Source organism: Aricia agestis, chromosome 14 (assembly GCF_905147365.1).
Source record: "Aricia agestis chromosome 14, ilAriAges1.1, whole genome shotgun sequence".
Lineage (NCBI taxonomy): Eukaryota > Metazoa > Arthropoda > Insecta > Lepidoptera > Lycaenidae > Aricia > Aricia agestis.
The window spans coordinates 1914759-1937392 of record NC_056419.1 but is presented as its reverse complement, the minus strand read 5'-3'; the positions used below and the strand labels follow the sequence as shown (position 1 = coordinate 1937392).

General features: G+C 36.8%; 1 protein-coding gene and 2 long non-coding RNA genes across 4 annotated transcripts in view; 2 read left to right on the top strand and 1 right to left on the bottom strand.

Moving 5' to 3' along the window:
- LOC121734005 (serum response factor) overlaps window positions 1-22634 on the top strand; it is a 212090-nt gene that overhangs the window by 77785 nt on the left and 111671 nt on the right. The window lies entirely within an intron of this gene.
- Window positions 1248-22082, top strand: LOC121734006. Its single transcript, XR_006036641.1, has 3 exons — window positions 1248-1396; window positions 5006-5008; window positions 22058-22082. It is a non-coding gene; the product is annotated as an uncharacterized LOC121734006 (long non-coding RNA).
- On the bottom strand, window positions 4821-18873 carry LOC121734007. The gene is made up of 3 exons (XR_006036642.1): window positions 18779-18873; window positions 18115-18119; window positions 4821-4832 (listed from the first exon to the last, which is right to left on the bottom strand). It is a non-coding gene; the product is annotated as an uncharacterized LOC121734007 (long non-coding RNA).

The window sequence follows — 22634 nt, the reverse complement described above, 5'->3', positions numbered from 1 at the left end:
AATTACAGAAATAAAAATATGAGATCAATTTCAACAGGTGGTTTCGGCCATAGATATAAATCATCTAGATAAATTATGAACAATATAATTACATCGATGACAGGCTCGTAGATTATGTATCGACGATTAGCGCAACCTTTACTTAAACTGTGCTTAAGTTATGGTTAAGTAGGTACTTAATTGGTTGATTTAGTGGTAAACTTAATAGGGCCTATTACAGTGTACTAGAAAGTAACATAATATTATAATATGATAAGGACGCTATCACATTTTTTCACAAATATCTGCAATTTTCAGGTACCATTTTAAAGAATTAGTACGAATAGCTAAATATTTTATATAAAAATAAATAACATTTCCATTTATAAGGAAAATAAGAAACGCTCTCAAATTTCTTCATACATTTTCGCCCTATCAAAAACGCGGCGAGTGTCGTAAGTTACGACACTCGCCGCGTTTTTGACGCCTTGTACAGTGGCGGTTACGACTCGTAACCGCCACTGTACAAGGCGCGCTGATATTGAATTTTATTTTAATGTGCTTAACGTCGATATTCGTACTGACCTGCTAATTTTTGTGATAGCGTCCTCAAATTCTTTATTTTCAAAGATTCGTTTAATTTTTTTTTGTAGTTAGTACTTTAAAAGTCATCAATGTTAATTTTTCTAAGGGGCTATTCATTACCTTAGTATCATTTTATTTCAGTTTCTATGATTTTAAGTACTTATTGGACGATTTATCCGGACGTTTTGTCTCTTTCCCACCAAACTTCTGGATAAGTTATTAATTGTTGCTTCTCCTAAAAGTGCCTAAAGCCCGTCACAGACTTAGCTATAATAAATATTAATATTTTTATAGCTAGGCATATTACTATAAATTTTCTATACTAATTTTCGCGTGACCGCACAGTCAGCTATAATATATATTTCTGGTAGCTACTATATTATAGTACGGTATAAGTATTAATTAGTGATGCAACGGAAGTGCCTTAGTGGAACCAGAAACGGAAACAGATGTCAAAAGTAAATTTTTGCAGAAACGGAAACGGATGCAGAAACGGAAGTGTAAATAATATGAAAAAAAACAAATGTACAAAATATATAATTCTTTAATAAGTATCAAATACACCAAATCTAGATTAGAAATAGATATATTAGAAATCTATTAAGAATCTTATAGAAAACAATATTACAACTTTGCAACTGAACATATTTTTATTAATATTCAAAATTTAGTAGTTATATTTTATAAAAAGTAATTTGGCCGCCGTCGGTTGTAAACTTCCGTTTAAATCTCCGTTATAAAAGTTGCGGAAACAGAAGCAGAAACGGATGTTGAAAATCGCGCGGAACTTCCGCACTTGCGGAAACAGAAACAGAGATCCGTTGCATCACTAGTATTAATATATATTATAGCTAAGTCTGTGACGGGCTTTGAACAGACTTCAAAGTAAACAAACAGATAGCTATTATCAAAATATTGTCAAACAGTAGACTAGAGACCCCGCAGACTGCAGACTTTGAGTCGGCCGATAGTTTCGTCGAAAGCTTAATCAGTACGAAGATGTATGAAGGTGCGCATACTAAACGATTTGTATCGGCCAATAATAATGTACTGAAACCCCGAATTGGTGAAGCTATCGGCTAAATCTGGGAGCACTTAAGAGGAGTCCACACCGCCCCTTTTTCCATACAAACGTTGTCCCCTGTTTCCTCCCTGGATAATGCTAGTAGAGTTATAATTATTTTCCTGAATATCTACGGCCACTAATAAAATGTCCCTATGTTTTCTTTTTTTTTTTTCATAATTTAATTATTAAATAAGATATGAACGTTCAAAAACCCAAAAAATGGCCAGATTTTCCGCTGTGTTCAATCATCCAGAAAACAGATTTGGCTAGATTATACAAAAAAAAACTAAAACATAGGAACACAGCTCAAGCCTTTCTTTAATCTTTAATGAAAAAAGTACTTAAATCGGTTAAGTTTTGGAGAAGGAATCAGGGGACAACGAATCGTTGATTTTCTGCAACTGTCTCTATCGCGTTCTGCGGTATAGGCTTGAGGTAAGGGAGACAGCTATAGATATTACACCGTACACGTACTTTTTTGTAATTTCTCTAGCCCCTGGTGTATCCTCTTAAGGCACAATACGCAAAACAAAGGGTAGAGTTAGTTCACTATGCGGCTTCAGTTACTCGTGTCCCATTGTCCTTAAATTGAGGACCAGCAATATTTATGACAAAGTAAGTACGTGAGAGTGAAATAATTACATTAGATAATGTTTTTGTTGTGTTAAAACAAGCGATATTTCAGCCCCGTATCGCGCAAATTGCTTTTGAACTGCAGACCCATCTTGACATGGTGACCATTCGTTTGGTTTAAAATAGGACACGGATACATTTTTAACTAAGTGGTAATATAAGCTTCAAAGGAAGTACTGTTATTCGTAAATCGTAATGGACTATGTAGGGTCTGTTAGGTTTGCATAGTTTAGCTTTTAATGCTTACTAAGATTACTAAGATAGAATAAGAAAAAAATGAAAGACTTGTGATAGCATAGCTACAAAGTATAAAACTGTCCATAAGGCCCAAATAGGTGAAAGAAATGTAGCAGTAGTACCAAACCTAATAGTTTATGAGTAGTCTCAACGTGAGACCAAAATACTCCAAAATGAAAAAAATAACAGTCCTACTAAATCCACATGTAGTGTTCACCCCACTTATGTTTTTATCGTACGTCAAGTTAATCTGGCATATATTTCGGGCGTCAACATAACGGTAGCGTCGCGCAGATTCATCTCAGCTATACATCACCTTTATCACCCCATCACCGCTTATCACCGCAGAACCACAGGTGAAGAAATCGCTAGTCCTTGGCCTAAAAAGACCAGGTTTAATCTTCATTATTTTCTGCAACGTCGGCCGGCGCGTCAAAATATTTTCCACAAAAAAATTGACGGCGGATTAATAATGATGTTTCTTTTTAGCGTTTAAAATCGATTAGCTCGGATCGCCCCTGTCGAAATTTGTAGTGTAGGCTCGCATGGGCTTATCGGCCGACACAAAGGCAGATCGAGTAGTGCGGTGCCACCGTCGATAGATACGCCTAACGTTATCGATTTACAATGATGCTCGCGATGTAATTTAACTTGTTATCGTAAAGAACACGAGGCGCCTGGCCGTAATGAAGGGGCCGATATGTCGACACTGCGCCTGATTTAACGAGAACACTCCCAATTAACTAGTGATGCGACCGGTTCTGTTGCGTGCGCGCCGCGCGCAATGATGCGCTTTTTTGTTGCATATGGAATAGATGTTTCGTAAAAAGTCTTAAATTTATTATTATGCGTTCGAGTCCGTAATTTATTTAACTTTACGCACCGTCGGCTAATCTCGGAATAGAATTACGCCGCGGCACAAATGATGAACGTCATGAATAATGTAAGCGTTTTGTGTCAAAATAAATCTCGTATTGGCCGTTCGGTCGGAGTTCTTTGATAAATGCCGAGCCCAACAATCGATGGACACGGAGAATTTATGATAAAAGCAAAAATATTACATAATAACATATTAATGCGACACATGATGCTTATTTGTGAGCTTAAACAATGTAAATAGAAAAATTCCGGATTGTGTTTATGCTCACTTCTTAAATAAATGAATTTATAAATAAATAAATAAATGAACTATCTTCAGATGCAATAATGTGTATTTGTTTCGCTTACAATGACTAACGAAGTAAACTTATGTTTATTACACATCTTTTATTTCGCTTAACTGCGACGATTATATTTCATCAAAACAAATGATTACTCAAGTTCTTATTTATTTTGGCAGCGATTTATCGTGCGTTCAAACGAGACATTAACAAATTGTGTTGTTATCGTACTCGTGCGTAATAAACAACAAAAATGTATTAATAAAATGTCGATATATCGTGGCACATCACTAACTTAAGTGAGCGTTGATACTGAGTTGATTTAATATAAAATGTGCTAAATGCCTCGAGTGCGAGCTAGATTTTTATAATATTTATGAAGTTTTCTACTATGTTCTACTAATGAATTCTATAAGTTATGGTGTTGGGTTTGTCTCAATAATTCTGACTCATTAACTAGTGTGAGTCGAGTGGTTGAATATGATATATTCAGAAATATTATTTCCTCTCAAAAGACATAAATTAAGGAAAGAATTATTGAACTTAGACGGAGCATTTCATACTACGAGTATTTCGCTGTCAAAAATTGATTTTGTAAGATCTTTTATGGTCTGCGCAAAAATGAGGATTATTTATTTTTTAGAATGTGTTTGTGTGCGTTTAGGCTTTAGTGTCTAGGCTCTAAAGAAATATTGTAATATCCTAAAGCCTAAACGATCATTTTTGAACAATCGTAACTTAATAATTTTATTTGACTGTATGATGTTAAAGAGTTTTTTAAAATAAATCTGTAATCCATTTTAAAATTCACTGTACATAACAATCATAAACTTTAAATTACCCAGTGTACAACAATATTATGATTTAAGACAGTCTCACAATAAATCAGAAATCTACATAGTCGCTCTCCGCATACAAAATCAGGACTTGTCCGGACTAAACAATAGATACAGTGTGGTGACCGTAACGAGGATATGACATACAACCGTTAGACGACCACTTCCGGTGCGTGACATATGTCGTAATGTATGACGTCATATTATGTCAGTATGTTAGACTGTTTAGAGAAGAAACTGTCGTCTATAAAATGTACAGATCACTGAGTTATTTTTGAGACTTCACAAAATGAATTCTGTTCTGAATATGAGCTTCTTTTTTTGCTAGCAACTTTCCTTCTTAAAGACAAATCTGTTCCATTTTGTGCTATTTCTTTAATTTTAGTTAAAAAACTTACATCGTTATAAAGTAGGATATTATATTCATGCTTTTCTATTGGCACCAGAAATATGTAAAACGTATTTAAATATTTAGGTCGGTAGCCAGATCACCTAAAATATTGTCAAAGATAGTATCTAAATTCAAACGGCATCTCTACAAAACTAGTTATACACAAACATAGCAATAACTTTATTAAGACGTATTTAATAGATTTAGATTTTAGACAAATCTGTACTCTCTGGCGCCGACCGTATCTTTACAATCTGCGCGTGCGCTCTGCAAACGATCTATTCTTTGATTTCTCTTTCACAACTCAAGCAAAATTAAACCCTGAATCTGTGCTGTAAAGTTTAAAATCGACTGGTCTTGTTGTTAACAAATAAGTCATATCACAACTAAATTCTAGGTGTTGATTAAATTGAGCAGAATCTATGAAAATTAATTTATCTCTTTCCAACGTATTGAGATTGTATATCTGTCTCGATAGTAATTTATGTCTTTATTACGTCTGACTAAATACATTATTATTGGTGATATTTGGTCCTTGATTTTAGATAATTGAAATGTAGGTTTTATCTCCTTTAAAATTATAATAATTTTAGGTAATTGTTAACAACATTAAAATTATTGTTTTATTATGATTACTTTATGAAAACTTTAGGGATGGCGAAATCTTTTAAAAAATGTCCACTGTATAACAAAAACACGCCAGAAAATAAATAAAAAGGGAGTAAGATAGTTACCATATATTTTTTAATTTTGCAAATTTTCACCCCCACGGACGAAATGGGGTCAAACTGTAAATCGAATATAATACAAAAGCAATACATTTTCATGTCCAAGTGTACATTCGAATTCACAATCACAATAACCATTGCGAACCGCCACATAAACATTGTCCGTCCGTCTGTCCGTCCGCATGAATAATAAATGCGGCTACCTGGGGATTCTGTATGCGAAGGTTTCGATGGTACTGTGAGGCAATGTACGTTATTACATGATATCAGATAAATTCATTTATTCCACCGAAACTTAACATTTTTCGCGGCGAAAACTGTTCTTTTCTGAGTGACTTTTCGTCTACTCAAAGTATCTCGAAACTTTTTGGTTCAACGGTTTAAGAGGTAACCCGTAACAGATAAACATTTTTGAGTTTTTATAATATATTTTTTTTATGAAATAAAGGGGCAAACGAGCAAACGGGTCGCCTGATGGAAAGCAACTACCGTCGCCCATGGACACTCGCAACATCAGAAGAGCTGCAGGCGCGTTGCCGGCCTTTTAAGATACGCTCTTTTCTTGAAGGTTTGCAGGTCGTATTGGTCCTGAAATACTGCTGGTGACAATTTGTTCCAGAGTTTTACAGTGCGCGGCAGAAAGTTATTACGATGGATACGAGGGCTGCTATTTATGTATCCGGAACTGGCCACTTACAAGAACAATATTTAAAAAGTAATTACAACATTTGAAAATAGAACTCTTTGGTTGAAGAATACATTTTGTTTCATGTGACTGTCAATTATTTTTCCATTGTGGCGTCATTTTGAAAATTGCGTGTCTTCATTTGCCATGGATTTAACGCGTGAACATTTTCGTGCAATGATTTACTACGATTTTCGGCGTGGGCTAAATCAACAACAGTGCTTTATTCAACTCACCGCAACTTTTGGAGATGAAGCACCATCAAAAACCACTGTTTATCACTGGTACAGTGAGTTTAATCGTGGGCGGTCTATGCTCACGGATGAAAATAAAGAAGGTCGCCCAAAAACAGCTGTTGTCCCACAAAACATAGATGCTGTGCGGGAACTAATAATGCGTGATCGTCATGTTACATATCGCGAGATAGAGGCGTCCTTAGGCATAAGTATGACGAGCATACATAAGATATTACACGAACATTTGGCTGTAAAAAAAACATGTTCGCGTTGGATTCCGCACAACTTGACAATCGATCAAAAACGGGCTCGTGTCGATTGGTGCAAAAAAATGATAAAAAAATACAACCGTGGTACGTCAAAAGCCCCCTAAACTAAACAACAGTCAACGGTGTGGGTGTTCCAAGATGAGCCGAAACCAACAAAAGTTACTCGTGCAAAAAGTACTTTGAAGCAAATGGTCGCCTGTTTTTTAGAATTAATGGACATGTGGCTACAGTGCCATTAGAGAATCGTAAAACGGTTAATTCTGAATGGTATACGACCATTTGTTTACCAGAAGTCTTTGAAGAAATAAGAAAGGACAACCGACAACGCAGAATCATATTACATCACGACAATGCTAGCTGTCACACCTCAGCTGAAACAACTCAGTTTTTGGAGGGTCAAAAGATCGAATTGACTGGTCATCCGCCGTACAGCCCTGATTTGGCACCTAACGATTTCTTTTTATTTCCATACGCGAAGAACAAATTACGTGGTCAACCATATTAAATGATATATGTTTGTTTCTTTTTTTAATTCCGGATACATAAATAGCAGCCCTCGTAGCTATACTTTCCCGTTTTTTAAATCGGGCTTTGGCCCACCACACATCCCCACCACTGTATCTCCTGTGTCGCCAGAATCGACAGCGGTATCCAACCACGAAAACCCTTTGATATGATCTCAGGGACATGCTAAAGCTGTCTTGGGACCCGCAACGAAATTAATCAGAAGAAAATAGGAGGAGTAGGAAGAATTCCAATTTCCCTCCCCAAACAAACTTTCCCGTTGTCATCAAGTGGCGGATTTATGCTTTGTAGTGGACTGTTTAGTATTCTGGAGATAGACAAATTGGAAGGAACATTATTGCCCATTACGTATTGGCGAATTTTTTATCTTTCCGGTCAGTGTTCGTGTCTTGGGAACTCATAAATGGCCTTATGTCATAGGCATAAAGGTGTAGGTAGAGGTAAATAACAATTACAAAGAAGTAGCTCTTATGCCGTAGCAATAAAGGTATTGTTAGAGGTAGAATAGCTCATGAATGACCCGGGCTATGTGGTCAAAGTGGAGCAGTCGGACGGACCGCGACGCGCTTCCTGGCGCGTGCGACCGAGCGGCGCGACTCACAAGCAGAAGCGATTTTCATTCTACAATGTTTAAAACCCACATCAATTCATATGCTAAAACTCAGAAACCAAGTATTAACTCGGTATCTGAGTTCTTTTTTGACAGAAGTGAAGAGTTTATTTATTCAATTTCTGTCAAAAAAAACCTTTAGAAACTGGGCATAAGTAAACTGTAATTTTTTATATGCAGCGTAAAATAAAGACCCAAAAACTCTTGACATCTCATACCCTATAATTACGTACCAGTTTTGTAAGTTTTTATTATAGTAATTGAACTTAGAAAATTAAGAACTTAACAGCCAAAACTCACATAAATTATTAGAAAATTATTTATATTATTAATAAAGTATTTGAGTAATAAATAAATTATTAATATTTGTCCACAAATGTACCACATGCTACGAGGCCAAGCGACTTCCGCTACCAAACACTCGTCAATATAAACCCTATCACCCACACATAGGGTTCACATTGAGCGAGCATTTGGAAGTTTTTGCCGCGCGTATCGGCTCTCAAAAGAGTTCAACGCGAAGGAAGTCCGTCTACACCTAGGCCTAGAATGTGACAGGCATTTGAAATCGTTCGAAATTTGACGTGTTTTTTTACGCGGTTACGTAATGGCAAAGGAACGATAGTGGCAAATCCAAAATTAAAATAGGAGTATTAGTTTTAATATAACTTTTCATATTACTATAATTATGATAATTTTATTGTCAATAATTTATTAAGAGAATTATAAAGTTATTTACGTACTTGTGTTAATATTTTTATTTTTTCCTGTTTACTGATAGCTAAGAATTAGCTTCTATAATGCTTATAATGTGTAATTATATAATTTGTTTGCTATTGAAGTGCTATTAGTGGCGTATGTTTAAAAAACGGTTATTTAACTAAAAATTGCGCACAATTAGAAGTTTAATTAAAACTCAAAGGGATTAGGGTTGTCAAAATGTGTAAAGTAATTCGTAATCTGTAATATTATAATATTATGTCATTTACTTCACTCTATTAGTGGTTGCGGTAAAAACTGTGGAAATATTTTTTTATTAATTTAGGTATTCAGACATTACTTGGTTGGATGTGTATATCTACAATAAATAAATCTATATTGTTCAGTTAAGATGGTTAAATGCGTATCAAAACAGGAAGTAGGAGAAGAAAGGCAATTTGACTTAAAAACACGATTCACGAAGCGCCGGCCGCACTCAGAGTCATTTAATGATTAATTTAATGAAGAGTATGACAGATAATATTTTTATACGTGGGAGATGCCATGCTTCGGCACGAATGGGCCGGCTCAACCGGAGAAATACCACGTTCTCACAGAAAACCGGCGTGAAACAGCGCTTGCGCTGTGTTTCGCTGAGTGAGTGAGTTTACCGGAGAACCAATTCCCTTTCCTATCCTCCCTATTCCCTTCCCTTCCCATCCCTACCACCCCTTATTACCCTATTCCCTCTTAAAAGGCCGGCAACGCACCTGCAGCTCTCCTGATGCTGCGAGTGTCCATGGGCGACGGAGTTGCTTTCCATCAGGTGACCCGTTTGCTCGTTTGCCCCCTTATTTCATTAAAAAAAAATGTAAATGTCGAAATCTCAATTTAATTACAGTTAAGAAATAATATTCGTTTCTGAGTTAGACCGGCAGTTACAGATTTAAAAAATAACTGATTTCATATTTGACAACCCTGTGGTAAGAAATATTATGACGTCACAATATACGTCTTTCAACAGTAATCGACTAATAGTTATCATTATCTCTAGATGATCATTAAAAACAATTAACTATTAAAAAAAACTAATTGCATCCGGAACAAATTTTAATTTAATTGTACTTATTGAATTATTATTAATATTTTTATAAATAATAATTAATATATCTAATTATTTAGTTACGTAGGCTTTTTAATGATAATTATAATAATTAGGATAAAAATATTAATTTAATGTTATTGTGGCTTCAGGAGAGCTTCAGAATCTGGAGTAGAAGTTTCAAAAGCTCTCAGCTTTAGAACTTAAAGCAGAGGTTTCTAAACTTTTGCACAGTTTACATAATAAAAAAGCTTTACCTATATTTACTTAATAATTATACTACACAAGGAGACATTGTTCGAAGTTGAAAGAAATAGAAAACATATATACAAAAATAGTCCAAAGCGTGGGATTTCCTTGGGATATTACCATGGTCCCAGCTGAATCCTTATCCTACAAGGCTACTATTAAACTACATAACTGCTTATAGAAAACTCTGTTGCCTATTGCCTACAAATCCTATGAGTTTACAAGATTTTCTCGTTTAAAGTGTTATAACATTATGTCATAACTTATAATATTATGTTATATATTTTGATCACAACCGTATTAAATATCGTCACCTCATCACGATGAAATAAGCTGATAATAACATACACATATAAAGATATACACGATACTAGCTACGTGATGCCAACACAAACACTGACTCAGATGTCCTAGGACCTAGAAACTAGATAGTAGATACAGCCCGTACCTAAAATATAATTATTTTCTACTTCTTAATAATATATTATCATTTCACAGTATAACAATATATTTTCGTAGTATATTGTCAAATACATATTAATAATATTGTCAAAAGTGTTTCTATTGAAACAATTTGAAAACTATTACCATGCTGCAATGGGTTTGGAACACTGACCTCCATTATACAAGTACGCTGGACTTATGATACCCACCTGCTTTTTGTGCCTATTTGAAGCGGAATGCCCAATGCGGGAGAAGAGACCTAAATCAGACGTAACTTGCAAATGGCCGCTTAATCGCTATCGGTTGTCATCACTAGTATTAGTTCCAAATACTCCCACTACTGCAATCAGCGCCAATATGGCGACATGATGGCGACTTTCAAACGTCATTTTTACGTCAAATTTAGTTCTCTTCCCCCGCATTGGGGGCGCTGATTCCGCTTCAAATAGGCACAAAAACCAGCAGTCATTTCAAAGGGTATCGAAAGTCCAGCGTACTTGTATAATGGAGGTCAGTGGTTTGGAAAAAACAAAAATAAGTATCGCTAAATGCTAGCACCGTAAGAGTTTCCAACGCCGGTTCTTTGTAATTTGAAATTTCTACAATATTTTTGATTTATTCCTTTCGTAGTCGGGTATAATTTAATTGGCACGACAAAAACTTTACTAAAACATGTGTTAAAGGTGCATTCAGTAACGAGCAGTTAAAATTAACCGCTTCTGACGTTAACTGGCACAAAAACTAGATGAGCACTAACTGTTGAAGTTCTTTGTTTTTTTTTTATGAAATAAGGGGGCAAACGAGCAAACGGGTCACCTGATGCAAAACAACTTCCGTCGCCCATAGACACATGGAACATCAGAAGGTGCGTTGCCGGCCTTTTAAGAGGGAATAGGATAACACGTAAAAACGTCTTTGTTTTTCAATTAGAAATATTTTGATGTAAGTAGATGTAAGTCTTCTAGTATTTGGCTAGCGTAGTAGATTACTTAAAATACCAAATCTCTATAACAGTGATTCCTGAAGTCGTTTCCGTCGCGTAGACCTAGAGAAAAAAGTTGCCCCCTTTAATTGTATAAAACTAGCTAAAAGCCGAGCTTTGTGAGTAATTACTAATAATCTTTAAGGCAGTTTTATTTATATTTTAATAGTAACTAAACCTTGACTGACTGATGATAACACATATACATAATATAATATTATATAAAATTTACTTTTTTAAAGCACACATTACTAGGCGTGATAGTTAGACAGTTAAGTGTAGAGTGCTCAAGTTGTGGGATATAGTAGGGCTCGCTTCGCTCGTTCTGAAATGAAGTTTACCGCTACCCCACTTTCTACCCTTACCCTGCCAATTCAGGGAACATTGAATTTGTTTAGCTGGGTGTTTATTCCTCTATGTGGATAGGAATGGTAAAATTTTAAATTATAGTATATACGTGGGGGAGCCATGCTTCGGTGCGAATGGGCCGGCTCGACCGGAGAAATACCACGTTCTCACAGAAAACCGGCGTGAAACAGCGCTTGCGCTGTGTTTCGCCGAGTGAGTGAGTTTACCGTGCCGTGGTCACGAGTGGACTGACCACGGCCACCACCACGGTCAGTCCACCCGTGACCACGGCCGCTGTAAAGTAGCCGAAACGTCTTGATTAATAAAAGTGCTCCGCGACAAAATCCGTAAGTGTTTGAACCTTGTAATATAATGAGTGATACTCGCGTAAACCTAAGAAATCATTAGATAAAACCGACTTCAAAATTATACGTAATTGAGAATTAAAACTCCGTATCTCCAAAACTACTGAACCGATTTTGATGAAACTTGCACTATTCACTAAGTTGAACAATACCTAGTAGAACAAAAAAAGAATTACTGAAATCGGAATGGTAGTTCCAGAGATATGCGAACACAAACATAAAAACATATAATACATACACTTGTAATTTGGCATATTTTTTCAGACGCTGATACATATTACAGACTAACATATACGAAAATTGGACAGTTCTGGAAATATTACATACATACGCGTCGAATTGATAACCTCCTTTTTTTTAAGTCGGTTAAAAATTTATTACTGAGAGTCGAGCGATTAAGATTATAAACCTTCGGCTTCGGCCGAAGGTTGTAGCGATTGCCGATTAATCGGCTTCGGCTTCGGCCAAAAATAGACCTTCGGTCGGACACTAAAATTCGTTTAATTCACACTAATTTATATAAAAAATAGTCAGTAATTATATATTTAACCCTTTGTCTGCGCTCGTCGACATTGACCCGTAATTGTTACATCATCATCATGTCGCCTGCTATTTATATCATTATCACTCAAGTAGTTATTTATCATAATATTATCCTTAAAAATCTACGCTGTACCGTGACGCCATTTAGCTTTTCCTAGGGTTGCCATCACCCAAATTCCCTTCGCCGGTCAGGCACGACAAAATTCCCGGACATTTGGCTGAAATGTGGTTATTTCCCCGGACACCTCAAACAGTATTTACGATAACGTCTTGTCAATTTTTGCTTTTCCAACAAGAATTTGTAAAAATCTGACTAACTCAAGTCCGTGCAAGAAACCGTGTGTATGCTTAGCGAGTTTTTATCTGTCGTTTATTGCTGCATGACTTAAAAGTTAAATTTCTCTCATCAAAGGTGTCTGGATCTCACCCGGACGCTTTTCAAAAAAACCGACCGGACGCCCTTCAAACTAGGCCGAATCCGGGGTAATCCGGACGGATGGCAACCCTAGCTTTTCCTACGGAAGAATAGAATGACAGATTGACGAAGGAAATGTGTCATTTTAACCCTAAAGTCTGTCAATATTTACAATCTTGTAGAAGCAATCCGAATACTCAACAAAGTCAACAACAAGTTGGACTTATTCATAATATGTCCTTTGAGTGAGTTCACAAAAGTGACACTATCGGTCATATGTTATACATGAATTAATTTAATTATTAATCTATTTACTACGCTATCGAATTGGATATTAGTCTGTAATGATAGTTGTAAGAATGTTTAATAAATAAATAAATAAATAAAATATGGCGGCTTGTCTAATGACACTATAGCTATGTCCACACTATGCAATTTAATCTTCAATTTTCGTCATCATCTTTTTATTCAACTTTCGTTTGGCATATTCATAAATTGAATGCGTCAAAATCCACCCGCATAGGAAAGAAAAGTGTCATAGCGTCGAGGGCATGCCTTACGTGCGATGTTGACTGCGCTATAACGCATGCTCTCGTGAACAAAAATGGCACAGTGTGGACAAAGCTTATGACTATTGTAGAGCTGTACGCAATACGTTTATGACTGTCACAGAATCCTGCCATTTGTAATACCCAATGCAAAAAGAAGAGTGTTATAAAATTGACGGGTCTGTATGTTTGTAGGTATGTCTATGTATCATTTCAAGCGATCTGTAAAGGTAACTTAACATGTGCGAGTGTTTTTAGACATGTTATTATGGTGAAATTTAAAAGTGGGGAAGAAAAATTTTGTGTCCGGGGTTTCCAATATTTTGTAACCGTTATTTTTCTGCGTTTAGTAATTTTTGAGATGTTTTAGGATGAAAAAGTATCTAGCGACACATGCTAAACAGCAGGAGACTGTCTCGGTGTGATGGTGACGGCGCGGCGCCGCTGAGTCACGCGGCCAAGGTTGAGGCTGCGCGTGCGCATGTGTCATGTGTGCTACTTACTTTCGGCGTGATCGCCGTGTAGTGTGAAGTTGATGTGATTTGGCTTCTAGCAAGTATTCTTTATTCTTAAAAATTGATAATGTAAAAAAGAATTCCAATTTTAAAGTAGACGTTTGCAGGCCAATGGCGCGTACAGCAAGTCTGTCAATTTAATGTGTGTATTCTTGTGTAGTGTTTTATGCACTAACAATTTAGTTTTGAATAGCTCGTTTTAGAAATTCATCGCATCGCTTCGTTACGTTAAAATATGCTGCAATGTAAAATTACCCTAAGTGATGGAGCAAAGTGGCTAAAAGCTCACTACTATGTCACATTTTTTTTTATGAAATAAGGGGGCGAACGAACAAACGGGTCACCTGATGGAAAGCAACTTCCGTCGCCCATGGACACTCGCAGCATTGCCGGCCTTTTAAGAGGGAATAGGCTAATAGGGGAGGGTAGGGAAGGGAATAGGGTAGGGGGTTGAGCCTCCGGTAAACTCACTCACTCGGCGAAACACAGCGCAAGCGCTGTTTCACGCCGATTTTCTGTGAGAACGTGGTATTTCTCCGGTCGAGCCGGCCCATTCGTGCCGAAGCATGGCTCTCCCACTTTAGCCTTTTGGATCGTCTTAGACTGCAATAGTTCAGGAAGCGAGCTTAAAATCTTTGGGAGTGCTAATGATTTTCAAGAGGTGTGAATGCTTATCCCGGCTTCGCTCGTTGTTTGGTAAAACCACGTAATAGCCAATTAAAGTACTTACAGTTCCCACCCCGCCCACAGATGTTTACACAAACTATTGTACTGTAGTTTATATTAGGTGGTAACGAACTGATGACCACACCAAACGTGATACGGGTACCACCATAAAGTTAATATACCTAGCGGAATAGAGCAACAATCTCGAGCTGTCAAACGAAACCGAAATTGGTTTACATCTGTGTGTAAAAATGTATTGTGTATACACTTACACAAGCATGATTGAACATGAATTCTATGAGATTAAATTGTCAACGTGCGGCACGTGCCGACTGGACCCCAAAAAAAAGAGTGCTGCTGTCATGTATCACACGTCTCTTTTTACCACGCAGTGTTACTGGTAGTGACATCTCTCTTGCTCAGGCCTTTGTTTCTCTATTCCGCTAGGTATATTAACTTTATGGGTACCACCCGTCTAGTTCTACAGTATAAACCTTCAGTAAAGGCGTGAACCGTGATTTCCGATATATTTTGGTAGCAAAACTGCACTGCAGTATATATTACTAGCTGTTGCCCGCGACTTCGTCCGCGTGGACTTTAGTTTATAGCGCGCGGTGTCAACAAAATGTGTGTCAAATTTAAAAACTTTTTAAAACCCTGGTAAGTGGTACCCCTCTTAGGGCCGCGCTACACCGGAATGGCAGCGCTGAAAGTGCTCGCCTCGCCGCTGCCATTCCGGTGTAGCGCGGCCCTTAATTAATCAAAATACCCAAAAACAGCTGTGCAGTGTGCACATAATCTATACTAACATTGTAAATGCGAAAGTATCTCTGTCTGTCTGTCTGTCTGTCAGTCTCGCTTTCACGCCAAACGCCAAAAGTATCTCTGTATGTCTGTCTGTCTGTCTGTCAGTCTCGCTTTCACGCCAAACGCCAAAACTACCGAACCAATTGTAATGAAATTTTGTATACAGATAGTCTAAAGCCTGAGAAAGGACATAGGCTACTTTTTTTACTGGAAAAAAGGGTTGTAAGGGGGTGAAAATGCGTAAATTTGTTCAAATTAAGTTAGTTCCAACAGTTTATAATAGATGGCGCCGTGCGTCTTCTACATCGCGCTGACGCTTGCTCAAAAGTCTTTCTATAAGACGTGGTATCATCTTACATTTAAGTTTCGATTTTTTTCGATTGTTATATCTATTCTACGGTATTAAATAAGTCAGTACTTTATCTGTGCAGTGACGTAACCTTAAATCTATCAATGATAAATAGTTTATGGGTAAAGTTGTGTAATTGGAGGGCTAAATAAGATTTAAAATTTGGCATAAAATATAAAGTTTAATATAAAAAAATGAAATACTTATTGTGTGCACACACATTGGTACGTGGGAGAGCCATGCTTCAGCACGAATGGGCCGGCTCGACCAGAGAAATACCACGTCCTCACAGAAAACCGGCGTGAAACAGCGCTTGCGCTGTGTTTCGCCGAGTGAGTGAGTTTACCGGAGGCCCAATCCCCTACCCTATTCCCTTCCATACCCTCCCCTATTCCCTTCCCTTCCCTACCCTCCCCTATTCCCTTCCCTTCCCTACCCTCCCCTATTACCCTATTCCCTATTAAAAGGCCGGCAACGCACCTGCAGCTCTCTGATGCTGCGAGTGTCCATGGGCGACGGAAGTTGCTTTCCATCAGGTGACCCGTTTGCTCGTTTGTCCCCTTATATCATTAAAAAAAAAAACACTGCACAGCTGTATTGATTTAAGGGGTACCAGGGTTTTTTATAAAAGCTTTTGACACCAATTTTGTTGACATCGCGCGCTATAAACTGAAGTCCACGCGGACGAAGTCGCGGGCAACAGCTAGTATTATACATAAAATATGTTTAAGATTTTTGAAATTTTATTTTAATACACATCCAAGACCCAGGAAAATTGAAAACTTTTTGTTTCGCCTGCGGGACTCGAACCCAGGACCCCCGGGATGAGCGTGGGCACGCGCAATGCGAATTCATTTTCATCGAAATTTTCATGGAAATAAGATATTTTCCCACATCAAAATGTAGCCTATGTCCTTTCTCAGACTCTAGAATAACTGTATACAAAATTTCATTGCAATCGGTTCAGTAGTTTTGGCGTGAAAGCAAGACAGACAGACAGAGATACTTTCGCATTTATAATATTAGTATGGATTAAACATCATATTCTTACGTATTAAAAACTATAAACAAAAACATACTAACTAATAAGTATGATTAGTTCAATGTTACAATAAAGTAAAAAATAAAACGCCATCTGTTGAATCGTATTAGAACTAAAATGTTCATTCCATCGATATATTTCTGGATTTTTTATAATATTATACATAAAATATGTTTAAGATTTTTGAAATTTTATTTTAATACACATCCAAGACCCAGGAAAATTTAAAACTTTTTGTTCCGCCTGCGGGACTCGAACCCAGGACCCCCGGGATGAGCGCTGGCCACGCGCAATGCGAATTCATTTTCATCGAAATTTTCATGGAAATAAGATATTTTCCCACATCAAAATGTAGCCTATGTCCTTTCTCAGACTCTAGAATAACTGTATACAAAATTTCATTGCAATCGGTTCAGTAGTTTTGGCGTGAAAGCAAGACAGACAGACAGACAGACAGACAGAGATACTTTCGCATTTATAATATTAGTATGGATTAAACATCATATTCTTACGTATTAAAAACTATAATCAAAAACATACTAACTAATAAGTATGATTAGTTCTATGTTACAATAAAGTAAAAAATAAAACGCCATCTGTTGAATCGTATTAGAACTAAAATGTTCATTCCATCGATATATTTCTGGATTTTTTATAATATTATACATAAAATATGTTTAAGATTTTTGAAATTTTATTTTAATACACATCCAAGACCCAGGAAAATTGAAAACTTTTTGTTCCGCCTGCGGGACTCGAACCCAGGACCCCCGGGATGAGCGCTGGCCACGCGCAATGCGAATTCATTTTCATCGAAATTTTCATGGAAATAAGATATTTTCCCACATCAAAATGTAGCCTATGTCCTTTCTCAGACTCTAGAATAACTGTATACAAAATTTCATTGCAATCGGTTCAGTAGTTTTGGCGTGAAAGCAAGATAGACAGACAGACAGACAGAGATACTTTCGCATTTATAATATTAGTATGGATTAGTATGGATTAAACATCATATCCTAACGTATTAAAAACTATAAACAAAAACATACTAACTAATAAGTATGATTAGTTCAATGTTACAATAAAGTAAAAAATAAAACGCCATCTGTTGAATCGTATTAGAACTAAAATGTTCATTCCATCGATATATTTCTGGATTTTTTATAATATTATACATAAAATATGTTTAAGATTTTTGAAATTTTATTTTAATACACATCCAAGACCCAGGAAAATTGAAAACTTTTTGTTCCGCCTGCGGGACTCGAACCCAGGACCCCCGGGATGAGCGCTGGCCACGCGCAATGCGAATTCATTTTCATCGAAATTTTCATGGAAATAAGATATTTTCCCACATCAAAATGTAGCCTATGTCCTTTCTCAGACTCTAGAATAACTGTATACAAAATTTCATTGCAATCGGTTCAGTAGTTTTGGCGTGAAAGCAAGATAGACAGACAGACAGACAGACAGACAGACAGACAGAGATACTTTCGCATTTATAATATTAGTATGGATAACTTCGTGTATGTAGAGTAAGTTCGTTTGTAGAATTAAAATCGATTATGAAGTCTTCCTACGTAGCATGTAGCTATTTCTCTACAGATTGTAACATAACGAAGTGATAATAATATTTTAAAGTGTGTATATTGTGTCCCTAAGGCGCAGCGCAGACGACAGACTATCCGTGACGCACTTTTTAGTCTGTGGAAATAGAAACTATGCATTATGCCACACGACGCGCAGCGCAGACGTGTGCGTTACTGCATTTGTTCTATTTCCACAGACAAAAAAGTGTGTCACGGATAGTCTGTCGTCTGCGCTGCGCCTTAAAGAATTTACTGTGAAAGTAGCAGCGCAGAAAGAGCAAATTTTCTTTTACTGATTTGTATGGGAAAGCGCCCCAGCGTCAAGAATTTGTCCATACAAAAGTAAAATAAAAATAATTACCCTTTTAGCACTGCTACTTTAACAGTAAACTCTATATATAAGGGACTAGTATACCTACATACCCTAAAGTATTTTCACTTTGTTTTGTTATACCCATGTTATACCCTTAGTACGAAAGCGCATAATATTTTTTTCCTCCGTAGTAAAAATTATAGGATTTGTAAAGCGGCTCAGGTTAAAAATGCATGTTATTTAAATTACAGCAATTAAAACATAGCGAGCGATATGAACGAGGTCGCACCTGGAAATTCATGTTGAAATTGCAGAACAAATTATAAAATTATGAATTACTTTGGTATTTATTTTTATTTATCTTTCATTATCATAATAATTATCACCTCCTACTTTGCTTGCGAGCTTGTCTACTGGTATCAGGGGGGATAGACTAGTATATTTCTATTAACAAGTAATTTTTAACCGAAGTGGTAACATCACTTATGTTAGAATTAGAATTAGAATAGCAAGTTGTAAAACTTACAAGCTATACAAATGGACCGGACATTTTACAGAAGTTTCTTGCAGTCAGCGCCACTATTATTATTAGCATTAATTATTCTAGAGGCACAGATTAGATACGCTAAAGAACCAGCCGCGAAGCTGCAAATAAAATCACAGAACAATAAACCATTATCACATACAGTCGGGTTCTTATCGCGCCGCACGCAGAGAGATGCAGCTGCAAATTTGCGGTACAGGGGGCCCACAGTGGTCCTAAATCGCGTAGTAGTCATGTATAAATATGAAATAAATAAATAAAAATAAAATAAAATAAATATGATCATTAAAAAGTTCCGTTAGTTTTTTGTGCTTTTTATACCCTCTATCTTTATTAACTTTTTAATTTTTAGGGTTCCGTATCCAATGGTTAAAATTGGGACCCTATTACCGAGACTTCGATATCTTTCCATCTGTCTGTCCGTCTGTCTGTGTCGATAATCGATAATAACAACAGATATGCACTTTTAATGTTTACAAAATACTTAATTACATTCGTACTTTGATATCTAATAATAAAATTACAATCAAATAAATAATTAAGGAGGGTCAAACACTTTTTTTCGCTCTATCACGGTACGGAACTCCTTCCTGCGCGAGTCCAACTCGCACTTGGCTGATGATTTGAGCTTTCATTACTTGATGATTTGTCACTCCCCCACTATTGTATGTGTGAGAGTTTCAAACGTTTCAACCCGCGTGCTGCAAAAGGATGTAAGTGCTGCGAGTGCGAATTTTCATAAATAAATAAAAATAAATAAAAAATGTTTTATTTCTGAGTAAATTTGAATCAAATTTTTTCAGAATGTCTACCTGATGCCTACCACCGGTTCGGGAACTACCCCGGCGAGAAGAACCGGCGTAAGAAACTCGCACGGGATCCACTTTTTGCTAAAAAAGTGAGAGAAAAATTATTCTTTTACTCGTAAAATAAAGTTTACAATAATTTTATTTGTCTTAAAACGCCATTCATTGAACATTTTATGCAACACATTTACTGTTGTTCGTACAAAACCCTATCGGAGGATATTTTTTTCCAAAGTTTTTTACAATTTTGCGAAAATCTAGTGAACATTATATTAGCGACTAGCGGCCCGCCCCGGCTTCGTACGGGTGGACATTGATTTTTAAATATTTTTTTTTCAATCTTTATTTCTTAGTCAATCTTTATGTTAAGCAGAACATAAAAATGGTTTACACATTTTTTTTTAAATTTTTTTTTAATGAAATAAGGGGGCAACGAGCTAACGGGTCACCCGATGGAAAGCAACTTTCGTCGCCCATGGACACTCGCAGCATCATAAGAGCTGCAAGTACGTTGCCGGCCTTTTAAGAGGGAATAGGGTAATAGGGGAGGGTAGGGAAGGGAATAGGGTAGGGGATTGGCCCTCCGGTAAACTCACTCACTCGGCGAAACACAGCGGAAGCGCTGTTTCACGCCGGTTTTCTGTGAGGACGTGGTATTTCTCCGGTCGAGCCGGCCCATTCGTGCCGAAGCATGGCTCTCCCACGTCAAAGCCTGTAACTACTATATTATAATTATTATACACATTTTTGTTTTTTTATTTTTTATTTTAAGTGTTATGTTTGATTTATAGTTATAAAATTAATTATAATAGCAATCAAAAATAATAGTCATTCAAAACGTAATGAATTAATGAAGCACTATAATATTATCCCATCAATGAAGCGGCACCCGGCTGTCGCATAACTATTATAGGTATTATAAATCTATTGTGTCTGCGATTCCCATGATCGAGTTAATAATAATTAATATTTACGTGGACTCTCCGGGCGAGCACACCCGCGCGGCGCGCCTTGACGACGCCCAATTCGCAACGTGCAGCAGAAATCGTAATATTTTAATTTCGCCATAACATTAAAACCAAACGTCCAATTTTAATCATTCAAAGACCAAATATTATCTACATTAACTGTACTTAGTAATGAAATAATTTATTTTGATAAGAATTAACGCCATGAGTAAAATAAAGGCATTTAAATGTAGCCCAAAAACATTTCAAGATTTTTTAATAAAAAAATGGTTATTGTGCCTCACTCAACATAGATAGGTATAGTGTGTAGCGGACTTTTTTGTAGATATTTAAAAGATCTACAATTACTTAGAACATTTTATGGTTCTATCTTTTATAGTTTAGGCAGCGTACGCGAAAAAAGTAACATTTCTGGTTGATTTTTTACACCTTGCGTCCGAAAATCCCAAATATCTTACGGAACCCTATTTTTTTCCAAAATAAAATTTAGCCTATGTTCAGCAGAATTAATGTAGGATTCCAATGGTAAAAGAATCTTTCAAATCGGTCCAGTAGTTTCGGAGCCTATTCAAGACAAAAAAACAATCAAATCTTTCCTCTTTATAATAGTAGTGTAGATTTGAGACCACTGTGGGGCGGTGCGAGCGGTGCGGGGGGCGGGGGCGGTAATTATTATGACAGCACAATAAGCGCGCGACAACGCGACGACAGCTGTTCCTGTCGCTCCCCGCGATACCATCGCGCAGGGCTAGGAGATCTAGGGAGTGGGACAAACTGGAGAGCTATAACAGCTATAACCAATATAGCAAGCATATACAGGGAGTAACAAAAATAAGTGATAATACTTTATAGAGAGTTCACTGTGAAAGTAGCAGCGCTGAAAGACCAATTTTTTTTTCACTTTTGTATGGGGAAAATCGTGACGCTCGGGCCCTTGCCCACACAAAAGTGAAAAAAAAAAATTCGTCTTTCAGCGCTGCTACTTTCACAGTGAACTCTCTACAAGGAACACGTACACACCCTAAAGTATTATCACTTATTTTTGTTACACACTGTATATGTCAGCTTTGACCAAGGTAAACGATTTAACTTATGACGAGACAAAAGTATGAAATACCAAGCTGCTGGAAATTACTGCAGACTTTGTTTTCCCTGACAAATGATTTCTAATTTAAAATGTTACTCACTAGCCACTCCACGGCTTTCTTAATCCGTGTTGCTAAATCATTTGAACAAAAAAACATAGACCGTACATTTTCCGAAATAAAATCTATCTATCCTACGTTCATTCACAGGACTCCGAGTATCTTCATACCAAATGTCAAAATCGGTTTAGCCGTTTAAGCATTGTGAGGGAACATACAGACAAAAGCTACATACATAGAGAAGTACTAGACCTT